Here is a 7,554-nt window from a genome sequence, read left to right as displayed (position 1 = left end):
GATCAAAGAGTCAGGGCTCGAATATTTTTTTCACCAATATTTTTTTCACTCCAAATTATTATATATATATATATATATATATATATATATATATATATATATATATATATATATATATATATTAAAGTTATGAAAGATTTTAACAGTAAAGTGGCACATTTTTTTGTCAATTTTGGTCCTCCAACTTACATCATTAACCCTTCATCTTTATGCTTTTGTTCACAAACAACCTTTTCACTTTGTTTTGAATTTTTCATAACCCTCGCCTTTTATTACATATTATTAGTTTTTAGTCTTTTGGCAGAAATGGTCCCTCATCATTATTATTATTATTGTTAGACAAAATTACACGATTGGTCCCTGTGGTTTACCAGATTTAACATTCTCTTTTTGGTTTTAAATTAATGTTTTATTTATTAGAAAATACTCACCCAATACCATAAACTCACCCACCATCTGCCATCACCACCACCACCACCGCTAAAATTACATAAATGGTCCATATGGTTTACCCATGGTGACAAATTCAGTCCCTACTATCTGAAAAGACCAAATTACCCTCACATTAACGGATAAAAAGCAACCAACATGTTACTTTACTTTACAAAGCAATACCTTCCGACCCCGGCAACGCTGGGGAATCTTTTCTAGTTTTGTATATATATTTGTAAACTTTGATAGTTATTGTAAACATCTATATCTTTATAAGGGATATATACACTAAAGTCCCAATATTTTCATCGATTTGACAAGAAAGTCCTAAACTTTATTTTTTTTTACAGTAAAGTCTAAACTACCGGCAATATTTGACACTTTTACCGTTTTTTCCCGGTTAGCCGGTAATTAGGACTTTTTTGTCAAAAAAAATAAAGTTTAGGACTTTCTTGTCAAATCGTCAATTAGGACTTTACTGTCAAAAAAATAAAGTTTAGGTCTTTCTTGTCAAATCGTTGAAAATATTAGGACTTTAGTGTATATATCATTTTTTTGTTAGAAATTTAATGGTATGATACTCTTTAAGCATAAGAGTTATTGAAACATTTCTAGTCAGGTAGATCCTATTGAAATCCTTAATGTTTGCTTCTTGTTAAATCGTTTTTATAATCTCAACAAACCAATATTGAAAAAAATGGAGATAATCAAGAAAGAAAGAAATAACCAGGGTTGTGTTGGCTTTTTGCAGTCCCAAAAATGGAGAAACAAGAAACCGAAAAAAACGAAATTGTCATTCTTTCCCTTCTCCACATTCACACCCTTTTGACTAGGTATGTGTTGTTTGTGTTTGTATAATCTGTCCCCACTTTTTAGTTCAAGATCTGGCGGCGAAGTAAGAAGAAAGTTTTACAAGTCTTTTCACCCTTGTAAAAGTTTCTTCTTGCTTCGCCGCCAAATCTTGAATTAAAAAGTAGGAACAGATTATACAAACACAAACAACACATGCCTAGTCAAAAGGGTGTGAATGTTAAGAAGGGAAAGAAGGGCAATTTCGCTTTTTTCGGTTTCTTATTTCTCCATTTTTTAGACTGCAAAAAGCCAACACAACCGTGGTTATTTCTTTATTTCTTGATTATCTCCATTTTTTTTCAATGTCAGTTTGTTGAGATTTAAAAAACTATTTAACAAGAAGCAAACGTTAAGGATTTCAATAGGATCTAGCTGACTAGAAAATGTTTCAATAACTCTTACGCTTAAAGAGTATCATACCATTAAATTTCTAAAAAAAAAATGATATATACAATAAAGTCCCAATATTTTCAACGATTTGACAAGAAAGTCCTAAACTTTAGTATTTTTTACAGTAAAGTCCTAATTGACGATTTGACAAGAAAGTCCTAAACTTTATTTTTTTGACAAAAAAGTCCTAATTACCGGCTAACCGGGAAAAAATGATAAAATTGTCAAAAATTGCCGGTAATTTGGACTTTACTGTCAAAAAAATAAAGTTTAGGACTTTCTTGTCAAATCAATGAAAATATTGGGACTTTAGTGTATATATCCCATCTTTATAAACCCATATAAACTTTTTATTGTAAACATTTATATATGTCCCCGCGCCAAGCGACGGGTACAAATAGTTTTTTACCCCATAAATTAGTTTCTTGAGGCAATTCTTACTATTGAACAATTCAATATAGTTAAAAAAAATACAATTTCAAAGCTAAAACTACATAACTTTGATTATAATGTCCCCACTTTGTAACCGGAGCAAATGCAAATCCTTTCAAAGAAAATAGTACATATATTTTAAGCATTCGAAGTGTAAGAACCCATGAAATACGATGACACGCGTCAAGGTCTAAAGATAATACACATTCCAAGTCACCATGTTTGAGTTTACATTTCAACCTTGCAAATACAATTGTACATGTGCAAACACCAAACATGTCCATAACGTAATGAGATCTCCAAGTCCAGGTGGTTGTAATATATAACCAAATCTAGACTTTGAGCCCAATGTCGACCTTGTTGGACATTTTCCAATAGTGGGGTGTAGAAGGTGATGGATTTTAGGACCATCGGCTCCAGGGTGGTGATTGTGATGGACATAGTGATGAGTGGGGTGTAGATAATGGTGGTGGTTGCGGAAGTCTATGACATTGGAGGTGAGTGGTGGTAGTGGAGGCTGAGTATCGGGGAGCGTATTTTAGGGTTTTTCAAGACGGGTGGTTGAGATAAGGAGTGTGTGTGTGTGTGAGAGAGAGAGAGAGAGAGAGAGAGAGGAAATGCTTTATAACGTGTACATGGTATTAGAACGATTCAAGTGGATATGATGAATACTTTGTCAAACTTTAACGCATTCAAAATCTTATCATCTTATGATTTTTTTCATAAATATTGACCGGATAAGATTCAATATTAGACCGATTCAATTGGATATGATGAATACTTGGTCAAACTTTGACGAATTCAAAATCTTATCATCTTATGACTTTTTCATAAATATTGACCGGATAAGATTCAATATTAGACTGATTCAATTGGATATGATGAATACTTGGTCAAACTTTGACGCATTCAGAATCTTATCATCTTATGACTTTTTTCATAAATATTGACCGAATAAGATTCAATATTAGACCGATTTAATTGGATATGATGAATACTTGGTCAAACTTTGACGCATTCAAAATTTTATCATCTTATGACTTTTTCATAAATATTGACAGGATAAGATTCAATATTAGACAGATTCAATTGGATATGATGAATATTTGGTCAAATTTTGACGCATTCAAAATCTTATTATCTTATGACTTTTTCATAAATATTGACCGGATAAGATTCAATATTTTTTAATGCATAAAGTGATTGTAAATATTGCATTAAAGTCTTGTACCTCTTAAAATTCAGCCTTTCACCATATATATATATATATATATATATATGGTGAAAGGCTGAATATATATATATATATATATATATATATATATATATATATATATATATATATATATATATACCCGCGCCAAGCGACGGGTGCAAATAGTTTTTTTTGTACGTAGATGCGAGGGTAAAATAGTTTCCTATCTAGAGTCATCTATTGCATTTGTTTTAATTTCACAATGCGTTGAAAAAAATTATTCTTTTGGCGATTAGTTTCGTTTCGGAAATAGTTTTTTGTTGCATTTAGTTTATTTACGGTAAACGATGGCGCAATGTGGTATTGACAAAGAAAAATTTCCTTTTCAATGAATTGTTTTTTGTCCGGAATAGTTTTTATTTTTGATAATTAGCTTTCTTTAGAAAAAATATAATATTCCAAAAAAAAAAAAAAACATTACTTTGTTTTGTGTTAGATGATACGTGTACAATTAAACCTGGTTTTGTATAAGGTTTTTGGTGTTGGTGTCGGTGAATACCATGATAACATTTCTGTCAAACTTAAATGCTTGAATAAATCAAAAAAAAAAAAAACAAACTTAAACATTTCTCCCAAACTTAAAGGTTTTAGTTAGTATACACTATCAATTCCTAAAATCTTAGCTACAGTGAAGTTTTTTCTCTTTCTTATTTTGACACGGAAGTCTTTCTCTTCCTTATTTAGACACATGTACTTTTAGTTCTCATTCTACACCGCCATATGTTTTCCGATTCTTATCTTTTCTTTTTTGATTGTGCCGCCCTTCTCCTCCAATAGGACTCTCCACCGTCATTGACTGCGTCTCTGAATATATTCCTCATGCTTATCGGATTTCTTCACTTGATAACTCCTCCGCTGTATTCCCATTGTTGCATTCAATCGAACGATGAGGTCGACTTCTACTATTCCTTCTTATTTCTTCCAATTTCGTTTTATGTTAGCTTTTAATTATTTGGTTTAAAAAAACAGGTAGTAGTCGATCTGAACCCTAGAAATCGGTTTGTTCACCATACGGTTGAATCAGTCCAATCAGCATCGCTTCTTCCACTTCTTCACGCCTGTAGGTATACATAACATGCGTATGTCATGATCCAGGGTGTTGTTCCTCTGGGTTTGATCGACCCTTGATTTCCCGTCGATTTTGCATCCTCTTTGCCCCCCTCTCTTTCTGTAATCAATTTTGGCTCCATCCACTTTCCCTATAATTCTGAATTTCTATGGACGCATCGATTGCACCACAATGACTCGAATTCCCGTCTGATTAGACGAAATAGGAGGACGGTGACAACAGAGAAGTAGCACTCACATCATCTGTGTCTCTACTATAAATTGAAGTCCTCTTCTTCTGTTGCTGCAGGTAGCCTATCCAAACTCCAGATTTCCTCATTAAACTGTGTCTTATGTTCGTCTTTTTGTGTTATTACTGTGATTTAAGGCAAGAAAATGAGGCTGATGACATTTAGCTGAAAGAAGTCGAAAAACTGAGCGCATAAATCGAAAGCATAGGGTTAATTGATTATCCAGACAACCAACCAATTCATCCCCGATGGAAAACAAGTAAGTAATTCATTTTATTAAAAATCTGATATTGCTTTTGAGCTTTTTTTGGATTTCAGTGTGGTGTAGAGCTGCATAGTTAGAGAATTGAAAGTTCTGTTTGGTGATTGTGGTCTGTAGGCAAAAGGATGACTTACCATTCGTCTGCACTTGGGAAAACACCTTCTGGTATGATTCATATACTCGATTGAGCTTTTTGATTTTATACGCCCTGTTATCAATTAAATTGTCCAAAAATTGTAGTATAATATGATAAACTAAGGAATTCCAATTGCCCTAAAAATTGGAAGAAAATCATTATCTATTTCTAGATTTCGCCCCTTTTGTAGATTGTTCTTAAGCATGGAATTATTTGTTAATGTCCTTACTTGATATGTGTTATTATATAAAAGATACAATGAAGTTTATATTGAATGCTAAATTTTGGGGAAGGTTGGATTACTACACCATAAAACGTACAGTTGTTATATCTAGAAGGTGTTATGAATGTAAAATAAATTTAAGAAGTTTAAGGGCATTCAAGTAATCTTATGTGTTCGTTAGTATGATGAGGAGGGCATTGATGTCTTTTTCACGCACAAGAGATCAAGAAACAAGTCTCTTTCCCAACTTCTAAATACATTGCAACTTTTGCTCCATTGACTTGAGATTCTGAGTCCTATTCATGTATATTTAGCTTCTTGAATATTAACAATTATTTTAATGGCTGATTTATTAGATTATATAACTCTTTATGATAATGCAGGTAACAGAAGATTAAAAGATCTATTGCAGCAACGTGGTAATCGAACATATGCTGATTGTGGTGCACCTGATCCTAAGTGGGCGTGAGTTTTTTTAACTTGAATTAAAATAACTTTAATTTTCAAATATTTACTCAGTAAAAAAGAAAATGGTAAAACTTTAAACTTTTCTTTCCTTTCCCTTAATTCAAGAACACTAAAAAAACAAAATGGTAAAACTTTAAACTTTTCTTTCCTTTCCCTTAATTCAAGAACACTAAAAACTGTCAGCTTTTCTTCTCTTTCTTTCCAACTCTAGAACATGAATAAAATAATTAGTTTCCTTTCTTTTCCCTTTTCCTTTATTTCTTTTCCTCCAAAAGAAAATTAATTGCTATATACATATGATTGTGTTTATATTTTATCCTTTTTTTTTCTTTTTTATACATAAACAGTTTTCAACATTTTTTTTCATGTATAATCATATGAAAATGTTTCATCTTGAATTTCAGGTCAGCTAATATTGGAGTGTTCATATGCTTAAAATGTTGTGGTGTTCACAGAAGTCTTGGTGTTCATATTTCCAAGGTTATCCCTCCCCAAATAAATAAATAAATACATTCTTGAACCAAATTTTAATGATAATAATCTGAATTTGACAAGTTTTATCAGTGACATTAGATTCATGGAGTGATGCTGAAATTTATGCCATGATTGAAGTTGGAGGAAATGCATCTGCAAATTCAATCTATGAAGCATATATTCCTCAAGGAATTTCTAAACCTAGACCAAATGCTACTCAAGAACATCGTTCAAAATTTATCAGGTGGACGATTTTGCCCTTGGCATCTAATTCATGCCCTTTTGTTCATCTCTTCACAATTTATTTTTTTAAAAGACCTTGTATTTTTTCATTTTTTCGAGAAAAGCCCTCAACTTTGTATTTTGTTTTTCCGGAAAAGACCCTCAAACTTCTAAATGTTTCAGAATAAACCCCAGCTTTTTTAGTTTTTCTTGAAAAAAGCCTCACATTTTACAAGTTTTTTTTGGAAAAAAATGACAAAGGGTTAGATCGGAAAAAATGAAAAAAATATAAATTTGAGGTTTAATTCAGAAAAAACACAAAATATAAGGTCTTTTATGAGATTAACCTTTTTTGTTATTATAGGAATTGTACTTTGAAGAACATTGTATTTTCAATCTTTTTTCTTAAACCCATTTTATAATTGTTTTCATTAAGATCTTAAATCTCCACCAACATATAAAGAAATCAAATTAGGATGCTATAAAAAATTCACGATATAAATTAAATTTCAATAAACTTTTTTTTTTAATTTTCGATAAGACGCAAGGCATGAGGTATGGGAGGAGCTGATTACATGAAGTACCACAGTCCCCTACCCCCTGAAGTCGATTTAATCTAATACAATGATTTGGAAGACGTCCTGGTGATATTTCAGGTGTTGTGATCTTCTGGTGTTTTATACCTACGGTTTCTTCATTCAGTTTGACTTGTACAGGTTTGAAGTTATGTTTTTTTTGCTTTCATCATTGAATTACTTGTGTTCGTGAAGCTTTGGATTGTGATTTTAGTGAAATTTGCTTCTAGGTTTGTTTGATTGAATTGATCTGTGTTTTTTATCAAGAAATTTTGTTCATTAGCTAAATTAACTAATGGACATGACAGATTTTGATTATTGGTGAATGAGATAGTTGTTCTTTTATCACAGTTGTTTTTATGGGTTGCGAGATTTAGGAAAAAAGTTTAATCTTTCCACTTGATTGGCTTGGTTGACTAATGGGTTAGAGAAATTTCAACGTTTTATGAAATTAATGATAACCAATTGGTAAATTTAAGTGGGTGTTCTTTACTTTACTTTGGTTTTAGTTCTCCTTGCTTCTTGACGATTGAGT

The 7,554-nt window shown here is 31.7% G+C and overlaps 1 long non-coding RNA gene across 1 annotated transcript; it reads left to right on the top strand.

The window, feature by feature from the left end:
• Positions 1–4,945: 4,945 nt before the first annotated feature.
• Positions 4,946–6,231, top strand: LOC145163023 (uncharacterized). Its single transcript, XR_013739514.1, has 3 exons — positions 4,946–5,086; positions 5,664–5,745; positions 6,153–6,231. It is a non-coding gene; the product is annotated as an uncharacterized LOC145163023 (long non-coding RNA).
• The last annotated feature ends 1,323 nt before the right edge of the window (positions 6,232–7,554 follow it).

The sequence above is a fragment of the Lactuca virosa genome, chromosome 3 (genome assembly GCF_052849685.1).
Source record: "Lactuca virosa cultivar CGN04683 chromosome 3, Lactuca_virosa_CGN04683_v6, whole genome shotgun sequence".
In the NCBI taxonomy this organism is placed as follows: Eukaryota; Viridiplantae; Streptophyta; class Magnoliopsida; order Asterales; family Asteraceae; genus Lactuca; species Lactuca virosa.
The sequence above is the reverse complement of the archived record's forward strand: the minus strand, read 5'-3'. Positions and strand labels throughout refer to the sequence as shown.